Source organism: Canis lupus, chromosome 29, assembly GCF_011100685.1.
Source record: "Canis lupus familiaris isolate Mischka breed German Shepherd chromosome 29, alternate assembly UU_Cfam_GSD_1.0, whole genome shotgun sequence".
In the NCBI taxonomy this organism is placed as follows: domain Eukaryota; kingdom Metazoa; phylum Chordata; class Mammalia; order Carnivora; family Canidae; genus Canis; species Canis lupus.
Genome location: NC_049250.1, coordinates 26,739,042 through 26,759,858, shown reverse-complemented (window position 1 = coordinate 26,759,858; position 20,817 = coordinate 26,739,042). Strand labels below are relative to the sequence as shown.

Sequence of the window (20,817 nt, the reverse complement as noted above, 5' to 3'; positions counted from 1 at the left end):
GAAGAATAAGAAGCAAAAGCTCATTCCATTGGGGAATTCTTGAGAGCCACGACTGTTTTAGTCATCCGTCACTCCCCAGTGACCAGTGCAGTATCTGGAATAGTATATGTAATCAGTAACTATTTTTTGAATGTATGGTACGGAAATAAGTCAAGATACTTTTAGAGTTGGAAGCCACCTGTCAGGAGGTGAAAAACTAGTTTAAAAACTCCAAAATCTCAAAACTTAGTGTGAGATGAATGCTTATAAAAACCTGATAAACCTTAGTATGAGATGAATGCTGATAAAAACTTGATAAAAACCTGACAAAAACATCTACTAATCAGTCAAAAAAAAGTTTCGGAATTTAAATTTGGGTATGTTTTCAAGATGAAGATTCCTCTTACCTACCATTTCTTATGATAAAACGTTGAAGCCTATGACCAACAGACAATGTACTGGTTTGTGACTTAAAATTTTGGTAAGTTTTATCCCATTTTGGAGGCCTGAAATAAAACTAATGCACAAATATTCAAAGTTTCATCAGTGAAAAAACCTAATTTCCAAAATGTTGAAGGCTGGTTTCTCAAAATATTAAAATGATCACATTCATAAATGAAAGCACCCTATTTTTTTTTTTTTATTAAAAAAAAAGGGACTATAGGAGCACCAGGCTGACTCTGTTGGTGCAGCATGCAACTCTTGATCTTTGGATTGTAGTTCAGGCCCTGTATTGGATGTGGAGATTGCTATAAAATAAAATAAAATAAAATAAAATAAAATAAAATAAAATAAAATAACTATAAAGTTGCATCATTACTGTTAGTAATTTGATTTTGTTTGAAAAATTTGCTTGTTTTAAATAAAACAAAGTTCAACTACAGTGACCTATCATTAATCTTAAACTTCCTGTGTTAGATTCGTTCTGTACCCAAAACGCCAACCATGCATATTAAGCTGAGATTTGTTTTTTGTGTATGATTTCTGTTCCCCTTTCCTGTTTGAATTTTACCCTTTCCTTTAAAAAAAAAAAAGTTATTTGTTCATTCATGAGAGACAAAAAGAGAAGTAGAGACCTAGACAGAGGGAGAAGCAGGCTCCCCGTAGGATATTCAATGCAGGACTTCATTCCAGGACCCCAGGATCACGATGTGAGCCAAAGGCAGATGCTCAACCACTGAGCTGCCCAGGTGCCTGAATTTTACCCTTTCTTAACAATCTTGCTAAAAATCAGTGTGGTTTATAACCACTCTGTTTAGCACTCTACCATCAGGACCTAGGATAGTGAGTAGTACATAAGAAACAAATACAATTTCTAAATTACCCTGATTAAAATCCATACTTCTCCTGGCTTTAAGCACTTGAAGACAGAAATAGTTTCTAATTGCACAAGAACATATGAATAATCCAGAGTAAATGTTAACTATAAATACAATGATCTACTAAAGTACAGAAAACATGAAATCTGGTATTACTTCCTGATAACCCTGAATTCAGAGCTATGTTAAAAACTTACTTGAGGCGTATTACCATTTTCTGAGTACACACTGAAGGAAGAAGTTGACAAGAGAGTATGTAAGATTTTCCAGGCTCAAATAGAGCTTGACTCATCTGCATGGAAACAGCAGGAAGGGTAAAAGACAGAGGGTCCATTGTCTGCTGGATTAAGCACCCCCTGCTGCAAGGCATGCAAGAGAGGAGACTGACATCTAGGTTTCAAGGATCCTTACTCAACTAATCTGCTCTTACAGGATCAAATTATAGGCAAAAAAAAAAAAAAAAAAAGAAAGAAAGAAAGAAAAAGAATATGAGAATCATTGCTGTGTACCTTTAAAAAATGTGGTTCAATGAATGGTCCATTAACTCTGACCAATCAGAATAATTCCTCCTTTCTTGATGGAACAGTTCTGGTGGAAATGAACAGAGGTGGGCATGGGATGGAAGGGGGGTACTTTCCTTCTGTTACAGATTTTAAACTTTAATTTTCCTATGATTTAAGCCTAACTTCAATCTTACTAAAATTTATGGGCTTTTTAAAAACTAAAATTAAATAAACTGAGTACTGAGGGTGAAAAAACACCTCATAATCATTTTTTTCATAATCATTTTAAGATAGATTTATTGCTGTGAAAATTACCAGAATTGTCTTTGTTCCAAATATGAGACTGCCATAACATTTCAATTATGATTATTAGTGAATAAAAGTTCACCGGTTGTCTCCATCTGGTAATATTACCAGAGACTTCACTTGATGAAATTTAAAATTATTTATTGTATTGAAAATGCTACAAGACCCTAAATTGAACTACATTATGTAGCACATAATATCAACAAATGGGCAGAATTCTGACATCTCTCCTACCTTCATCAGCTCTTCCTCCTTTACCTCCTTCCTTTCCTCCGGTTCTTCCCACAAGCAAGTAAATGGATGTATAACAAATAGTAGAGATCAAAACCCTTATATTCGGGACATCTGGGTGGTTCAGCAGTTGAGTGTCTGCCTTTGGCTCAGGGTGTGATCCCAGAGTCCAGGGATGGAGTCCCATATCAGGCTCTCTGCATGGAGCCCATTTCTCCTCCCTCTTCCTACATCTCGCCTCTCTCTGTGTGTCTCTCATGAATAAATAAAATATTTTTCTAAAAAAACCCTCATATTCACAATAGGAGTTGGGAATGTGGTATCTCAAAATAACAAGTTTTAGATACTTTAAATTGGTTTTAAATACATTATCCGTGTCTTACTAGCTGTGTGACCACTGATAACTTAATCATTTTGTCTGTTTGCCTATACGTAAAACAGGTAATAATAATGTCTACCTCTTAGGATTGTTGTCAGGGGGAATCTATTTGGTTTTAGAACATCATTTAGCACAGAGTAAGCAAAATAAATATTATTTTTCACTTCTCTGAATATGTAAAACATTTACAATTTGGATCCATAGTCTCAAAATCTAATATTCACTGATGTGAATGGCTGATTAGCTAAATGGAGGGGGGAAATGTTATAGTAATTATTCCTTTAGTTTTTCATTTTATCTTATTTTTTTAACTGAAAACTAGAATCACCATTTCCTGGCATTATCTGTTGTTGATAAACAGTTCAAAACCATAATGTTGTTTGGAGGAGGCACTGAATATTTGAAATGAAGGGAACTAAGAAATAGTAGAAAATAAACTTTTTGGATTTTATTAATCCCAAGTGAAAGATGAAACTAATGGTGACATATGTGAAAACTATAGAAGTCATACAAAAAGAACCTCAAGTACTTACAGAATAGTTGAAATTCAAATGATAGCAAATGACTAATTCTTAAATCAAGAACCCTTCACTAAAATTAAAAACATAAATGCTTTCTTTTTCTTGCTTTCTTGTAGGAGGTGAAAGAGTACTTGGTAGGTGTCAGACTATTTTAAAAAAGCAGATTATAGTGGTGATATTTTAGAAGCACAAAAATACTGAGGCAGATCTTATAAATGACTTGTTTAAAATAATTTCATACTTAATAGAAACCTAGTAGAAATGCGTTACAAAATTATCCAATGTAGCTACAGAAGAGAATTTTCTGTGAATTTTATGTTATTACGTTTTAAAATTATAGATTATATGGCCAAGTGCTCCAATTTGGTTGCAAATTATATAAATAATGTTCTAGTTCGAGGCAAAAATTACTACGCTTAACTTTCACCTAGTAAGTGAGTGTGTGCTTGTGTAAATAAAATGATATAAACTCATGAATGTTAGCATTGTGTCAATGAAACTAGATTAGTATGTTATTTAACTCAGGTAAACCATTAGCATCATCAGTGTTTATTAAGCAATGCAATCCTTTAGGTAGGAGGCATAATTCTCTAGAATAGAAGTTGATAATGGCAAATACACAAACTGGAATATGGTGAAAAAAAACAGACAATATAGATTTTTTAAAAATTAAACCTAAAAGCCTGTTTAACATGATCTCCTCTTCAAGTTGATGAAAGTAATAATGTAGATTTTCCTGGGTCAGGCTCCTGTGAGGTCTACAGGCAAACATAAGTAGGAATAGATCTAAGCCTATTTCCATTTTTGTGTTTACCCTTAAGCATGTCCAGTTCTTGTAGCATAGAGAAAAAGCACTAGATTGACCATGGCATGAAACAAGTTGAATTCTGGCCTTTTACTTAATAACTCTGGGTATTGCTTAAGTGGGCAAACTGCTAAGCATCATGAACTTCAGTTTTACTCTCTGCAAAATAAAGATAATCCTTGCTCTTCCAACTTTGGAAAGTTAGGATAGACCAATGAGAGAATGAATATTAAAATGCTTTGAAAATATATAGCTTTCAAAATTTAATTTATCACCATTATTTCAGGATGAAGTTAAACTTTCAACTAGTGTGAATTTCCATAAATCTGTATAAAAATTGAACATTTCAGCAACACTCAGGAATGTTTAGATGTTACAAAACACATCCAAACCAGCATATTTCTTCCTAAACAGTTAAGTAATACATACACTTTGTAATGTGTTTGGAAATATCAAATGTGATTGAAAGGAAGTAAAGGTCACCCTGACTTTCTATTTAAGTTAATTATTGATAATTGATTTTTAAACTTTCTTTGGGTCTTTTTCAAAATCTATCTATGTGATATTCAAAACCAATATACTTTATATATTATTAACATTCTTTTCACGTAACATTTCTCAAAAAGGAAAATTTTTTAAGATTTTATTTATCTATCTATCTATCTATCTATCTATCTATCTATCTATCTATCTATTTATTTATTTGACGGGATCCCTGGGTGGCTCAGCGGTTGAGCTCCTGCCTTCGGACCAGAGAGTCCTGGGATCAAGTCCCACATCAGGCTCCCTGAATGGACCCTGCTTCTCCCTCTGCTTTTCTCTCTCATGAATAAATAAAAAAAATATTTTTTAAAATTGTTATTTATTTATTTGAGAGAGTGCACATGGAGGAAGTGCACATGGAGGAAGGAGAGGGAGAAACAGACTCCCCAGTGACCAGAGAGCCTGATAGGGGGCTCAATCCCAGGACCCCAAGATCACAAAATCAGGACCTGAGCCGAAGGCAAACGCTTAACCAACTGAGCCACCCAGATGTCCCTCAAAAAGGAAATTTTAAGTAATAGGTTTCTATATTGTTTCCTACTTTAAGCATCTTATAATAATTAATGATGAAGGCTATATATGAGCTATTATGTAGATTAATGAAATAAAGTTTAGCATAGATAACCTAAATAAATATATTAGAAATTCATGTGTTAAAGGATATCTGTTTTTGAGTGTTTGAATATTTCAATTGTTTCATAGGTTTTCTAATATTTATATTTAATTAGTCCATGTAAATTTTTAGTTAGTATTTTTTAATGAAAATGAAAAATGTTAAATAAATACTGCTCCACTTGGAAGCTGACATAAAAGCCCTAGAAAGCTTCCTTCTCCTCAAATAAGGTGGTAGATATTAAAGCACTAAAGAAATACAGTTTACACTTGAGTTTAAATAAAAATCTGAAAAAATACTTTAGAATTGTTGCTTACTCAATATTCTGTTAATAACTGGTAAAAGACATATGGAGAATGATTAAACATTAATAGTTTTTAGGCTATGCTCTAAAATATATCATTTTACTGATGTCCAAGAGACATTTCAGTCTGAGATTAATAGGGCAGAAACTTTAAGCCAGGGAAAATTCTGTCTTGATAATGCATTTGAGACAGCAGTTATTAGAAACCAGAAAAATAATACCAATAACCTTCAAATTAATATTGACCCTAAAGTTATAGCAACTGCAACAGAAGTTACATACTGAATTAAAATTCCTAAACTAGGGATCCCTGGGTGGCTCAGAGGTTTAGCACCTGCCTTCGGCCCAGGGCGTAATCCTGGAGACTTGGGATTGAGTCCAACATTGGGCTCCCTGCATGGAGCCTGCTTCTCCCTCTGCCCATATCTCTGCCTCTCTCTCTCTCTCTCTCTCTCTCTCTCTCTCTCTCTGTCTCTCTCTGTCTCTCTCTCTCTCTGTCTCTCATGAATAAATAAATAAAATCTTAAAAAAAAAAATTCCTAAACTAGTGGGGCACCTGCGTAACTCAGTTGTTTAAGCACCTGGCTCAGGTCGTGATCACAGGGTTGTGAGATAAAGGCTGGTATTGCTCTCTGTGCTTAGTGGGGAGTCTGCTTGAGATTCGCTGCCTCTCCCTCTGCCCTGCCCCTTGCTGTGCAGCTCTCTCTCACAAATAAATAACTTTTTAATTCCTAAATTAGTATTATAATTGATGCAGTTTATATGAAATACTTCAATAAGTTAATAAAATGAAAACAGTAAAGATTGTCATAAATATTCATGTCCTAGAAAGGATTTCAAGGGAATTTCTGATAGTATAAGTTAATACATGATTAGTCATATTACTTTTATTTATAAAACATCCAAACATACATCTACAAAATTATATGTCGAGAAATGTATTCTAGAATTAATTTTTGAAACAGTGCTTTTATTGTTCTTGTATTTTCTAATTGAGAGATCTGGCCTTTCAGCATTTTTAATTAAGTAGGCTCCATGCCCAGTGTGGGCTCAAACTCACAACCCTGAAATCAAGAGTCTCATGCTCTACTGACTGAGGCAGTCGGATGCCCCTTGGCCTTTTAAGTATTTTTAAATCATAAAGCTATCAGATATAAAGCAGGAGGAAACCCAATAACCCAGGTCATGGCATTTGTTAATATAAGTATCTGTATAAAAGTGTTATAATAACAGTTAATGAAGTAGAACCAAAAATAGACATCACTGATCAACAGTGACTATTTTAAAAATCTAGTTAATATTATACTACCTGTGTGAGGGTGGCATGGAAGACTGAAATAAATGTCAGACCAAGCTTGGTTCTCTTACTTGAAAAAAGTTGTAGTATATTGGGTCCATGTCCTGATTTGGAGCTATATAACTGTTATTCTCATGTTTCTAGTTTACATTTTATTAGGTTTAAGTGTAAAAAGAACTGAAATGTTCCTTCCTCTCTTTCTCTGCTCATTCTCCCACAGAAAAAGCAAAGGATACGTAATGAGTAGATAGATCTGATAATTTACAATGGGACAAGTCTCTATTCTGAAACACCGTTAAAATGAGAACACTCCAAATGAGGATTTTGTGAGACACTGGAAATTATAGCATGAATATATGGAAGAATGTGTTCTGTACATGGTAAAACATATTCTTCAAAGCAGAAAATCTGATGGAAGGCCAGAGAATGTAATACATTAAAAATGATCAAATGAAACAAAAGTATGTTCCAAGCTGACAGGCAACTATAATACTATTCTCACATAATTGGATGGTAGTTACAACTTGGTAAGATCAAGTTTAAAAACGTTCAGTTGAATAAACACATACATACACATGTATATATCAACCTGAGTAGGTAAATACATATTTATATTTATATTCATTAAAGATTCTTACTGAAATTTTAAAAATATTCTCCTAACTTTTGAAAAATAAATAGTGAAAAGATAAATTTCCTTTGCAAAACATCTCTGGAAACAGAGTCTTCAAATGCTTCTCCAAGAACTTGTCTATTTTAAATGAAATCCAGCTATAATCAAATATTTGAAATAGAATGAAAATCTTTAGGATGCCTGGGTGGATCAATGGTTGAGTGTCTGCCTTCAGCTCAGGGCATGATCCTGGGGTCCTGGGATCGAGTCCCACATTGGGCTTCCCCGCAGGCAGCCTGCTTCTCCCTCTGCCTATGTCTCTGCCTCTCTCTCTGTGTCTCTCATGAATAAATAAACAAAATCTTTTAAAAAAAGGAGAATGTTCATGAAAATATACACATATACATGCATATATATTCACACAATTGATTAAATATAAGTAATATATAATATATATAAATTTATTTCGAATATATGTGTTTACATGTATTTACATGTTTAAAACTGGTATTTTCATTATTTTAACTTCTCATCTTAGAATTAGACTATACCAACAATCTATGCCTCAAACCTTTGGTGAATAGCTAATAAGTTCAGTGTTCAGGGATTAACAATATGGGTTTGGAAATTTAGGACACACTCCTACTAATGACTTCTACATTTTACTTGAAAGAATATAGTCATTCTATTACCAGGTACACATGAATAGGCTCTATCAACCAAAACAAATTATTGCAAATTTGGCTGGAGCTGTTGATCACCAGAAAATTCTCATTTGTGAACAACTATGCCTTAGATACAAGCTCTAGACAGTTTTTGTACTGGTTTCCTTAAACCAAATGACTTATATCAACAATAAAAAAACACATTAAGAAAAAATACATAAGGATGCCTGGGTGGCTAAGTCAGTTAAGCAACTGACTCTTGGTTTCAGCTCAGGTCATGATCTCTGTCGGAGTCAAGGGATCAAACCCTTCGTCAGGCTCCTTGCTCAGCGAGGAATCTGCTTGAGGATTCTCTTTCTTCCTCTCCCTCTGCCCTTAAATAACCCTCACCCTCTGGGTGTATCACTCTCTCTCTCTCAAATAAAAAAATAAATCTTAAAAAAAAATTAAAAAAAACCTTTGTGCTTTTTAAACCCCACAAGTGATCATACTAAAGCAGGTATGTGTATTAACAATGCAGTTTTTATAGGTGGGGTTTCCACTCAAGTTTTCACATTAAATGAGGCTTGATTTTTTAATTTCAGTTTAAAGGTGTTTGTGTTGATCAAATCTAATCAGTAGCACCTAGTAATGAACAAGACCCTAAATATTAAAATGCTTATATGTTCTCTCTAAATTCTTTGAGCTTCAGTAAAATAGATAGTATATACCAAAAAGAGTCCTTGGTATATGATGTACAATGCAGTTACAAGTTAATTTTCCTTTTTGGACAACTTAATGATATGAACAATGATAAACTTTTTCAGTTGTTACATACACATACACACACATACACACAGGGGTCTAATACGGCAGATAATTATCAGGCTCTTTATAAAGACTTTCGTTAGTGGAAGTAAATGTTAACCACTCCATAAATTAAAGTTGTTGTCTCCCAGGAACTTCCACAGTGTATTACAAAAAAAAAAAAAATAAGTCAACTGATCTTTTAAGTACAGGAGCCTCCCCAATTTATCTGACATTTGCTTCTGACATCATCGCCCTTATTCAACAACCTTAATATAATTTCTGATAAATTAGTGACAAGAGTGACATATGGTAAAATTCAGAAAAAAATAAGATGTAGAATTAATAGCCAACTGACTTTTCCCAGGTCATCCAATCAACTACTTGCAGAGTTAAAAATAGAAGCTAAGTCTAATTCCCACTGCTACTGCCAGATCAGAGCCCAACAGCTTTGCTTTGTGTTGACTTCAACCTCTCTCACCAGTGGCATTACCTGCACAGAGACATCTCCCCATGAGGCTCAGGGGCATTTCAAGGCTTAGTTTAACTAACATGGGAGAAGTAGGAAAAGAGTTCATAAACATTTGAGAAAAATTATGGTAATGAGGTCTGGTTGTAAGTTGCCAATGAGAATAAAAACAACAAAAATTGAAAACATTTATTAACCTTTACAATGTTTCAGACACAGCACTAAGTTGTCTTTTATGTTCTCTCTCTCATTTTTTTTATAAGTATTTCTATCCCAGCTTTCTTTTTTTTTTTTTTTAAGATTTTATTTATTCATGACAGAGAGAGAGAGAGAAAGATGCAGAGACGCAGGCAGAGGGAGAAGCTGACTCCATGCAGGGAGCCCGACGTGGGACTCGATCCCTGGTCTCCAGGATCACACCCCAGGCAGAAGGCAGCACCAAACCGCTGGGCCACTGGGGCTGCCCTATGTTCTTTTCCTTAATCTTCACAACTCTGTGATTTTCCTGTTTTAAATACCAAGAAACCACTCACAGCAGTTAAGCAACTTACCCTAAGTCACAAAGATAGTAAATTGTAAAGGTGGGATTCAAACTAGTTGGAATTCAAAGCTCAAATTCACTTCTTAAAATACATGAATTAGACATAAGTGGTAGCCCAAACTCCCAAAATAAACAAAGAGAAGGGAAAGGTCTAGTTATCAGCATACTTTGAAGATGATGCTTAGAGCTTTTTGATTCATTTTGAAAGTGATCAAAAGCAGCCTGAGAGCTCTGAGTAAAATTATCAAATTGAACAAAATACATTAATTTTATACTCAAACATTTTGAAATCAACTCAATTCCTTTGCTTTCATAACACTGTACTACCATGTTATTTCATTTTCCTCTTTAGTTATTAAGGGGAAATTCAAACATTTCGGGTTTTGGCCTGAACGAGTTAGTGTTTTTTAAAAAAAGATGCCAACACTCTTCCACTTATTCAATGGACTGTTTAGCGTCAGACCATTTTAGTGTCAGATTTAATTTCTGTGGTGAAATAGTGACTTCACAAAGCCCTAGTAAAGATGTTACAGGATCATTATCTCAAACCTACATACAGGTGAAAAATGCTTTCAGTCAACTGAAATTTTGCTTTCTCCATGAGTGTGTTCTTTATAATAAATGAGATTGAAAAAGGCATGGAGATAAGAGAATCACTGACTAATAGTTTATTATTAAAACCTGTATCAAAAAAAAAAAAACCTGTATTTTGCATTGTGAATTTTCTAAAAGTCCAAACCCATTGTAGTTGAAGAAAGAAGGGTAATGTCATGTTCTTCTATCCAGAGTAAATGGACTGTGCTTGGCTGAGTGTCTTAAACTGCTTACTAAATGTATCTCAAGTTTTAATGTGCATCATCTCTAATTCCACCTATCAAAACCTCAGAGGGAAGATAAAGTTTGGCAAGAAAAAAACTCATCTCCACCACACCTACGAAAACAATCACAATGAAAATGTGTAGAATGCCAATTATTTTGTGTTGGGGCAGCTTTCAAAACTAAATGGTATTGATTTATTTTGTTGTTCAACAAATATTATAATGCCTATAAAGCCAAATATAAAACTAATCATTTGACTTGGAGAAACTTTTATGCTCTTGATATTTTACTGTTTTAAAATAACTGTGTACATTTCCTTACTGAGTGCTAACCATAGTATATGATATTAATAAGCTCCCTAGAAACCTGAATAGTTATAAAATATACCAAATACTAGTGTTTCATGCTTTATTTATTTTGTTCTCTAAGATGGAGATGATATAAGTAATGAAACCTAGATTTGTTTTCTATAGGAGCACCAACCATGTCTTGACCTTTATCAATGGAGGCTCTCAGGTTACTATAAGCCTCAAATCATTAGACAATCCTAGTAAATATGAATGTGTCACAGTAGTAAAGAATGTCAGCCCTATTGCATTTTGGCTTGATCAACTGCAGGAAAGCACAAATTAGTTGAAGGCAGTTTCCCCAAGAATAACTCACTTCCTTAAGATGAGAGATTAATTTGGATGAAAAATGGTTTGTCACAATTTATTTTGGAGGGTAGTAGTTTAAAAAATGCAAATGCAGTCTTTTCAGAATGAAGCCTCCTAAAAGTGCATTGTTCTCCAGGGAGCTTATCTTATAAATAAACCTCATATGTGTAATTTACTTTTCTAAAATTTTCATATATTACTGTTGATTACAAATTTTAAAATCTTTAAAATCTTTTTAAATTTTTACAATATTTAAAATTTGACAGTCTTTGGGGTGCCTGGGTGGCTCAGTCAGTTAAGCATCTTCCTTTGGCGTAGGTCATGATCACAGGGCTCCTGGATGAGCCCCTCATCCAGCTCCCTGCTCAGTAGGGAGTCTGCTTCTCCCTCTCCCTCTCCTACTGGCTCTCTCTCTCTCTCTCTCTCTCTCTCTCTTTCTCTCTCTGTCAAATAAATTAATAAAATCTTTTTTTAAAAAATTCGACAGTGGGGATCCCTGGGTGGCTCAGTGGTTTAGCACCTGCCTTTGGCCCAGGGCGTGATCCTGGAGTCCCGGGATCAAGTCCCGCATCAGGCTTCTGGCATGGAGCCTGCTTCTCCCTCTGCCTGTGTGTCTGCCTCTCTCTCTCTCTCTCTCTCTCTCTGTGTCTATCATGAATAAATAAATAAAATCTTTTAAAAATAAAAAAATAAAAAATTCGACAGTATTTAAATCTGTATTTGATTATTGAGACAGATTATTCTTAGTGAGTTCACTGGGTACCTACCAATTCATATTCAACATTATTTTTGCAAGTCCTAGCAAGATTACGTTTTGTGAATGGATAGAAGATATTAACACCCTGGTTGTTTTTCACTACATTTCAATTATCAGAGAACCTGAGTGTGAAAAATCATGGAGAAGAGTGTTAGAAATGGCATTAAAGAGATTACTGATTTTTTGGTTTATGCAGTCAGATTCTGCAGTATACAACAGAAGGAACAAAGTAGGTTGTACTGCTGCTATGACTGTAATAACCAAAAAAAAAAAAAAAAAAACCAGTATTTCTACCCTCAGTCTCATCAACATGGTAGTGCATTGATTAAGGTATGGGCTTCTTTTTGCTTACTTAGGCAAAGGTCAGAATGCTTATTTGTTTTATGCCTGCTCTTTAAAGGTTTGATCAGACAGCAATAAAGACAAATGTATTAGAGAAATGCTTATTAATAGGTTCTCCATCCCAATCAACCAAAGAAAAGGCATTCCTTAAAATACTGTTGTGAAATGTCTAGGGTATGTCTATCTATGTTCTTGCAACCTTTCAGTTTTAAGTAGCTTTTCAAAAATATGTTATAAACATGTCACTTCATCCTTGACATTTTAGTATGGTAATGTCTAATTCAGGTGCAACATGATGCAATCTCCAGCAAGCTCTTTGTTTCTCCCCTGTTGGACAATGCAAACCAAGACAATCTTCTGAGAAGGGAAAAGTCTTGCCAATTCTGTTATACTTCATATGTGCCAATATTCTGTAGTTTAGCTTACATACAACACTCCTAACAGTATAAATTAAAAAGGATACACTAAAAAGAAACTAAAGAAAAACACCAACCCAACAAAATAAAAGAATTACTACAATGCAGGTACATAAGTTTGAAATAAACAACAGATCATTTGGATTTAGATTCAAATGACCCATTGCTGGAGTTTTAAAAAAAAAACACAGGGATCCCTGGGTGGCTCAGTGGTTTAGCAACTGCCTTCAGCCCAGGGTCTGATCCTGGAGATCCAGGATCGAGTCCCACATCAGGCTCCCTGCATGGAGCCTGCTTTTCCCTCTGCCTATGTCTCTGCCTCTCATTAATAAAAAAATTTTAAAAAATCTAAAAAAACAAAAAAACAAGCAGACATACACACACAAAACTAGCTACAGACGTTCCTAGTTTTCTACACTGTTGCTGTAAGACTTGACTGACATCTGTGATGTACTCTGTAATATCTTTGAAATGATGCAATGAGTGTTTGAGAGACTTGTAATCTGTCAAGACTTGTGTATAAATATATTTCCTCCATAAACTAGAAATGAAGAGTGAGAATATTTCCTTGCTCAAATCATGATAAATGGATTTCCTTATTTTACTTGCATCATTTTTAAGATAGTTAGAAATGGCTACAGAAAATACATATCTGTTGAAGAAGTTTATGATTTTTTTTGTAGTCAATGTACTTTTTCAAATTATAAATGTTCATGCATTGTCTCTGACCCAACAATAGCACTCCAAGAATTTTTCCATAAAAAGTTAAAGCATGAATCTTGTGTGTTGGCACCATCAACAACAAAATAAAAACAAACAAAAGTAAAAGCACCAACATATAAAGATGTGTAACTTTGTGTCCATTACCACATATCTTGAAATCATAAAACAATTTGGAACTTAATATTTATCAAAGGGTTTTCACTTAATAAAATCATGGCACATTTCTTGTACATATTAGACACCTCATTTTTTGTACATATTAGACATCTACTAAAGGTCATATGGAGTGTTTGTACTAGATATCATTAATATAATAGGCAATATACCTAAAATGTTTTGCAACTAAAAAACACTGTATATATATGTATATATATATATATGGTGTGTGTATATATATAATATATATAAGGTGTATATATAATATACATATATATGTGTATTATTCAGCCTCAAAAGTAATGACATTTTGACACATGCTGCAATATGGATAAACTTTGAAAACATTATGCTAAATAAAAGAAACCAGACATAAAAGGACAAATATTGTATGGTTCCACTATATGAAGTGGCAGGAATAGGCAAACCCACAGACACAGAAAGTAGAACAGAGTTTACCAGAGCCTAAGAGGAGGGCAGCGTGAGGGGTAACTGTTTAATGAGTACAGTTTATTTGAAATGATGAGAAAGTTCTGAAAATGAATAGTGGTGATAGTTGCTCAACATGGTGAATGTACTTAATATCAGTGAAGTGTACATTTTAAAATGCTTTAAACGTTAATTTTGTCATTTCTATTTTACCACAATAAAAAATAATAATAACCCACTATAAAATAAAGTATAAATTTACCTTGCATTAGGCATTTTATCAAGTTTCCATAAAACTGCACTTATTCTAGGAGCTTATAGTTATTATCATATTTTGGGAAGTTTAAGAAAAGCAACAGTTTAAGTTGGCCTCTTGAGGTTTCTTTCTCTCCATTTCTGTTTTTTTCTAGATTAATGTTGTCACACTTCTCTTTGAATACTAGCATCAGCAACAACCGTGACAGCTAGTACTAGTCTCTTCAAGTATCAATCAGGTAAGAATTTTTAATGCACTTTATGTTGGCGATTGTTTTAGAACCTAGGAGGGATGAACATAATTTGTCATTCTTCCCTTAACTTAGCAAAAGCAGATACATTACTGCAGACAGCACTACCAGAAAGAAATAGTAACTTTGAGGCAGACATGCATCCATCCTAAGAAAACTAAATATGTTTCGAAGTAGCCTACACCGCTCAACTGTTGGCAATGTTCTTCTACATATTTGGCACTACAGTACTCTAAGTCTAGAACTGCTTCTTTTTTCGTAAAAAATGGTTTTGATTGGAAAACCCTAAATAAATCATTTGGAATGTATTACACATATTCAGAACTCCTTCTGGGATTCCTTTTCCATGAATCAGGGTTCTTTGAATCACTTTTCTTACTGGCACTTGTTTCCAAATCCTCTTAGCTGCCTTTGTGCCAGTGATAATGAAGAGCTCTCATTTTAGGTTCTAAAGCAGGGAAAACAATAGAAGGAGAAAGTCATTTCAAGTTCCAAAAATGTCTCGGCTAATGAAAGATACACATATTGTCAAAGTGAGTCCAGAGTAGATGTTCTTAAACTATTTGCTAAGGAGTACTTTAGTGGGTCCTTAAAAAAACATCTGCAATTGTATGCAAAATTCTATGTGTACGTTTGTTTGTATATATACTTGTGGAATGAATGTGCAGCCTTTATTCAATTATCAGAAGGAATGTTAAGATCCAAAAGTTTAAGAAACACTGGAAAAATTAATTACAAAACAATTTTTAAACTACTCTGATGGCTCTGACCTTACATTTTTATTAGGCTTTCCTTTACTCTTAACACTTCAAAGACCATAGAGTGCCTGGATGGATCAGTTGCTTAAGCACCCGCCTTTCACTTGGGTCAGGATCCCAGGATTCTGGGTGGAGCCCCACATCAGGCTCCCTCTCCCTCTCCCTCTGCCACTCCCCCTGCTTGTTCTCTGTGTCAAATAAATAAATAAAATCTTTAAAAAATAATAATAAAAAAAAAACACTTCAGAGAGCAGCATGGTAACGTGGAAAGAATGTCTGCTAAACATTTAGGTGACATCTTTGAGTCTCGGTTTCCTTGATGTAAAATTAGCATAAAGTAGAAGGTTAAAATTTGATACCACAGATCAAAAGTATCTAGCAGTTTTTCAAGGCAAGTATTTCTAGACTTGAAATTGGACGAGTACTTATATATGTAAGGTAACTTCTCCTGCTTATTTTTCAATAGAATGCAAGCATGTTGAAAACAGATACAGTATTTTCTTTAAAGTTTTGTTTTGTTTTGTTAAGCTTAGCATACTCTTAAAATGTACGTGCTAATATATTTAATGACATGTAAGCTCACATTAACTTTTGTTAAATATAATTATTTGAATGTGCTTTCACTATATTATTATATAAATATTTTTAAAAACTAAACAATACTTGCACACATTTTGGAAGCTGAGCTTGACTAATGGTGAAGAGTAGGTAGAGATATACCCTTGGGAAATAATAACCAATATCTTCACTAGAATCAAATTGCTGAATGTCTACTATGCATATACAAAAGGTTCCTGACTTATGATGGTTCAACGTATGATTCTTCAACTTCATGATGATGCAAAAGAGATACACATTCAGAAGAAACCACAATTCAGCTTTTGAATCTGGATTTTTTTTCCCCCAGGCTAGCAAGCAGTACAATAGTCTATCATGACGCTGGGCAGTGGCAGCGTACCACAGGTCCCAGTTAGCCATGCAATCATGAGGGTAAACAACCAATACAATTAACAACCATTCTGTACCTACATAACTATTTTGTTTTTTACTTTCAGTATAGTATTCAATAAATTACATCAAATAATCAGCGCTTATTATAAAATATGCTTTGTGCTAGATGATTCTACCCATTTGCAGGTCAATACAAGTGTTCTGAGCTCCTTTAAGTAGGCTATGCTAACCTATGGCGTTTGGTAGATTAGGTGTATTAAATGCATTTGACTTAGGGTATTTTCAACTCACAGTGTATCTATTGGGATGTAAGCCCACTGTAAGTCAAGGAAGAACTGTATATAGCTAGTCACTGTACCATGAGTTGTAGGTAATAAAGGTTGTCAGTCACAAACCGTGCTCTCCAAAGCTATTGTAAAAGAACAAGTCATGTTCACACTAAAGAATAGACCAAGATAGAAAGTGCAATAGGAATTTAGACAAGGGAGAAAACGCATCTGACACGAGGATGGTGGGTATGGGGAAAGCAACATGGAAGAGACAGTGTCTGATGTGATCAAGGTTTTAGCATATACAGGGTGAGTGAAAGGAACGGATAAAGACATTGAAGCGGGACATCACGCGGCACAAACTGGAAATAAAAACCACTTGGTTAGACGGATCATGGGGTAGCTTAAGGGGATTAGTGAGAAACTAGATAAAGAGATATATCAGTGCCTGATGCATATTACGTATTAATAATACTTTTAAACATGAGTATTTTATTAAAAATAACATGGATAAGAACTTAAAAATAAAGACACAGTGGGACACCTGGGTGGCTCAGCGGTTGAGCATCTGCCTTTGGCTCAGGGCGTGATCCCGGTGCTGGGACTGAGTCCCGCATCAGCCTCCCTGCACAGAGCCTGCTTCTTCTCCCTCTATGTCTCTGCGTCTCTCATGAATAAATAAATTAAATCTTTAAAAAAAATACACAATGAAGAAGTGAAATATTACATAAATTTGGCAGTTAGGAGGCCATTGACAACTTTCAAAATAGCACTTTTTTCTACATATTCTCAGTGGAGACACCGGTTGAATAGAAATACACTTCTTTAGCTTTATCGTTTCTACTTTTTTCTTTCTTTTCCTTGTTTCAGAATCTCAAAATAAGTCTATTTCAATTGTAGCTAATAGCAGTAAGGCAGTACCAGAAATTGCCTTTGGCTATTAGAGGTCAACTTTGATGCCTAAATCTGTACTATGTTACTGGTAACACTGACCACCCACCATGCTAAATGTTTTTTTTTTTTTTTTTTAACTTGGTTAGAAAGCAGAAGATTGACTTCATTCTATCTTGTCAAACCTACAAATAATGCCTGCAGTTCATTTAACATCTAATAGTGCACATCCTCTTGTTTTTCATTCCTCCTCCATCTCTTGAACACCAGGCAATTAATCTTTCTTTCCCAGGGAAACATCAAAAAAAAAAAAAAAAAGGAAATAAAGTCATAAATCAGTTTCAATCATGAAGTCATACATATATTTCTTCTTAGAGCTCTGAGTTAGACATTTTTCTCAGAAAAGTTGTTTTATTTAAACATAACAAAGTCCAAATTCAGAAATCCTTTAAATTTATTTATCTACCTTAGTTGCACTGAAATGAAAAATTCAATTTTCTAACTTATTTTCTCTCTTCCCCAAAAGGCTTCTCCAACCCAGGTCCATAACTTAGTGAAGTCATCTCACCTGTAAAATCAGTGGCAGGTATGATGCCAGGTTAGGCAGCACTAATCCCCTAATTCTGACCCATTTCTTGCCAAAGAATTCAGTTCCTTCAGAAACCAAGTAATAGACATTTTCAATTTCTATTATGAGGATGTTCTCATGCACTAGTAGTCAACATAAAGAAACCTGAAAGTACAGAAATTTTTATTGTGCTTAAGGTCAATCATACTAATCTGTATTTCATAATTTATTTTAAAAGAATTATTATCTTAATATTTATTATCACTTATTATTCCGAATAATTATTTCTATAGTTAAATATTTTAAGATGAGTAAAGAAAGGTGGTAGAAAAAAGCGTTTTGTTGTTCTTGCTCTTTGTTCCCCTTTCTATTTGGTGTGCCTGATTCAAAATTACTGAATCTTAAAATTTTAATATTTGAAACTCAAACCCCACTCAACACATAATAATAATCACTACAGCATGCCTCCCCCCCCCCAAAAAAAAAAAATTGGTGCTGAGGTTTTCACGATCCAGGGGAAGAGTTCCTGGAGTGGGCCACTTGGAGTGGGAATTGCCCACCCCTCCACTCCCTCTGCCTCATATACTAGGTAGAGACAAAGAAACCAACTCAAATCCTTCTAAAGTGTATTTTATAAAAAGAATTTGTATTCAGAAAAGCAATAATGACATCTACTAGAATGAACATGATTTTTCAGAACTAATATCTTTGTCTAAAAGCAATATTTAAGAAGGAAGGGAAGCAGAGATAAAATTTTAGCTATCAACCTTACCTCTCTTTTTCACTGATCTCTTTTAATTTGCTAAAATAAAATTACATGGCTATTGAGTCAGACTGTCTAATTTCAAATTTAAAGATAACAGATCGCCCATTAAATAGAGTATTGGCACACAGACACTCCAGTCTGGCTTATTTGCAACTGTTCTCTGTTGGTGAAGTGACACATTTGCAATCTCCATCACAGCCATCTTACCCATTTCAAAGCATATTATTCAAATGTACATCCTTAGGTGGCAACAGGAATAAGGCACTTGAGTTCAGTGGCAAGAGATTTTTGGGGAAATCCTAGAACAAGTGGTCAGAACCCCTAAATGGCAAGAGTGATTAGAGAATGCTCAAATAACCTGAGGCTTAGATTGGCCAGCTCCGGTGGCTTTCTGAATGCCTGTGGGGAAAGCCTATCTGGAAACTCTTTTGAGGTTATTGGGGAATCCTTGGACAAACATACTGCTTGCTCTTTGGGGAAGACCAACCTCAAACCCTACCCAGGTAAATGTCTCACAACCCAGCGGGACTAAAATAAAAAAGCTTCAAGAATAACTGGATAGACACATTCACATTTGTAGTTCCATCTATGCCTATGCACAGAGAGAAAATATAAGTATGGTCCTCTTTCTGACACCCCAACAGATTCTGCTGTCCTCGAAATCCTCTTGCAGCCGCAGTGACTACGGCGAAGGGAGTTATCGGGAACCATGTTGGTACTAGGCTAAAAGATAGATTTTTCGTGTCCTGTATTTGGGGGAAGGACACAGGTAATAGCATACAGAGAGAATACTAAAACTGGTGTAGGGCAATGCCCTTTGTAGGTCCTTGACAAAATCAGTCATGGAACAGAGGTTGTCGATAGAAGCTGACAAGAGCTGGCTTGTGAATGGACCCGGCTTCCCAGGGAAATCAATGAAGTAATTGACAGAGAGAATATGATAAACGAAGGGAGAAGGTGGAAACAAGTGCTGCTCAACCCAAGCTAAACTCCAAGAGATAAGAGAAGTTTCTCTTCTAATGTGAGACTCTTCCTAAAGGTTCAGGATTGAAGTAGGTGTTTGACATTGAAATGGGGCAGAGACCCATTCCGGTAAGTAGGAAGGGAGAGGACAGAGGAAGGTAGGAAAGATTTCTGATTACTTCCCCAAGATGCCTCCAAGGACCTGCTGCTCCAAACCCCGAAAATGACCAAGGGAAGGTCGAAGTAGAAAGATAAAAGTGCAACTCCGATCATCTCACATCTTGAATCCTCAACGTCTAAGCGAGTCTGGCGCTGGAAACGGTCGATTCTCTGGAAGAGTAGAAAGGCTGGCCGCCTTCTTTGTTTGCCCAGTACCACCGCTCCCGCAATCTCCAAGCACTTGCCTGATTAACATTTCAATTCCAGTTGTTGCTCCTTTTCCATTGCAGAATGCAGCAGGGGTATCTCCCTTCCCGGTGCACTGCCGACCCCGCGATTACCCGAGCGGAAAGAACCGAGCTGGGGGCTAATAATAGCCGGGCTGCTTACCTCCTCGGGACCGAGTCGGCGCAAGTCCGCGCGCCCGCCGCCCCGGGGCCGCAGTGCCTCCGCGCCGGGCCCAGTGCCTGGTCGGCCCCGCCGGCCCCCACCCCACCTGCCGGCTGCTGCAGCTGCTCCCGCCGCCGCGCTCCGGCTGCATGAAGTCATCCCCCGCCCGGGCCGGATCGCCACATTCCCTGCCAGGCGCGGGGGGAGAGGGACCTCTCTCGGCCGCCGGGGAGGGCTCTTCCAAACCGCGCCTGGCAACCGCTCCCCCTCCGGGTTTGGGGTTTCTTTCCTATTAATGCTTTTGGGCAGGAAGCGTAGCCGGACCGTGGACCGAGGGAGAAGGGCCGGAGAAAACTGTCTGCAAAGCGCCTTCCCTCCCAGGGCTCCCCTGTCACGCCCGCTGCATGGACAGCTCCAGGCGACT

The 20,817-nt window shown here is 35.8% G+C and overlaps 1 protein-coding gene across 1 annotated transcript in view; it reads right to left on the bottom strand.

Annotated features, from left to right (window-relative positions):
- The window catches only part of PKIA (cAMP-dependent protein kinase inhibitor alpha), a 96,038-nt gene extending 75,514 nt beyond the window's left edge, over positions 1 to 20,524 (bottom strand). Inside the window, exon 1 of the mRNA XM_038579577.1 lies at positions 20,394 to 20,524. The gene's annotated coding sequence lies outside the window, so the exon portion shown is untranslated. The remainder of the gene's footprint in view (positions 1 to 20,393) is intronic.
- Positions 20,525 to 20,817: the final 293 nt, after the last annotated feature.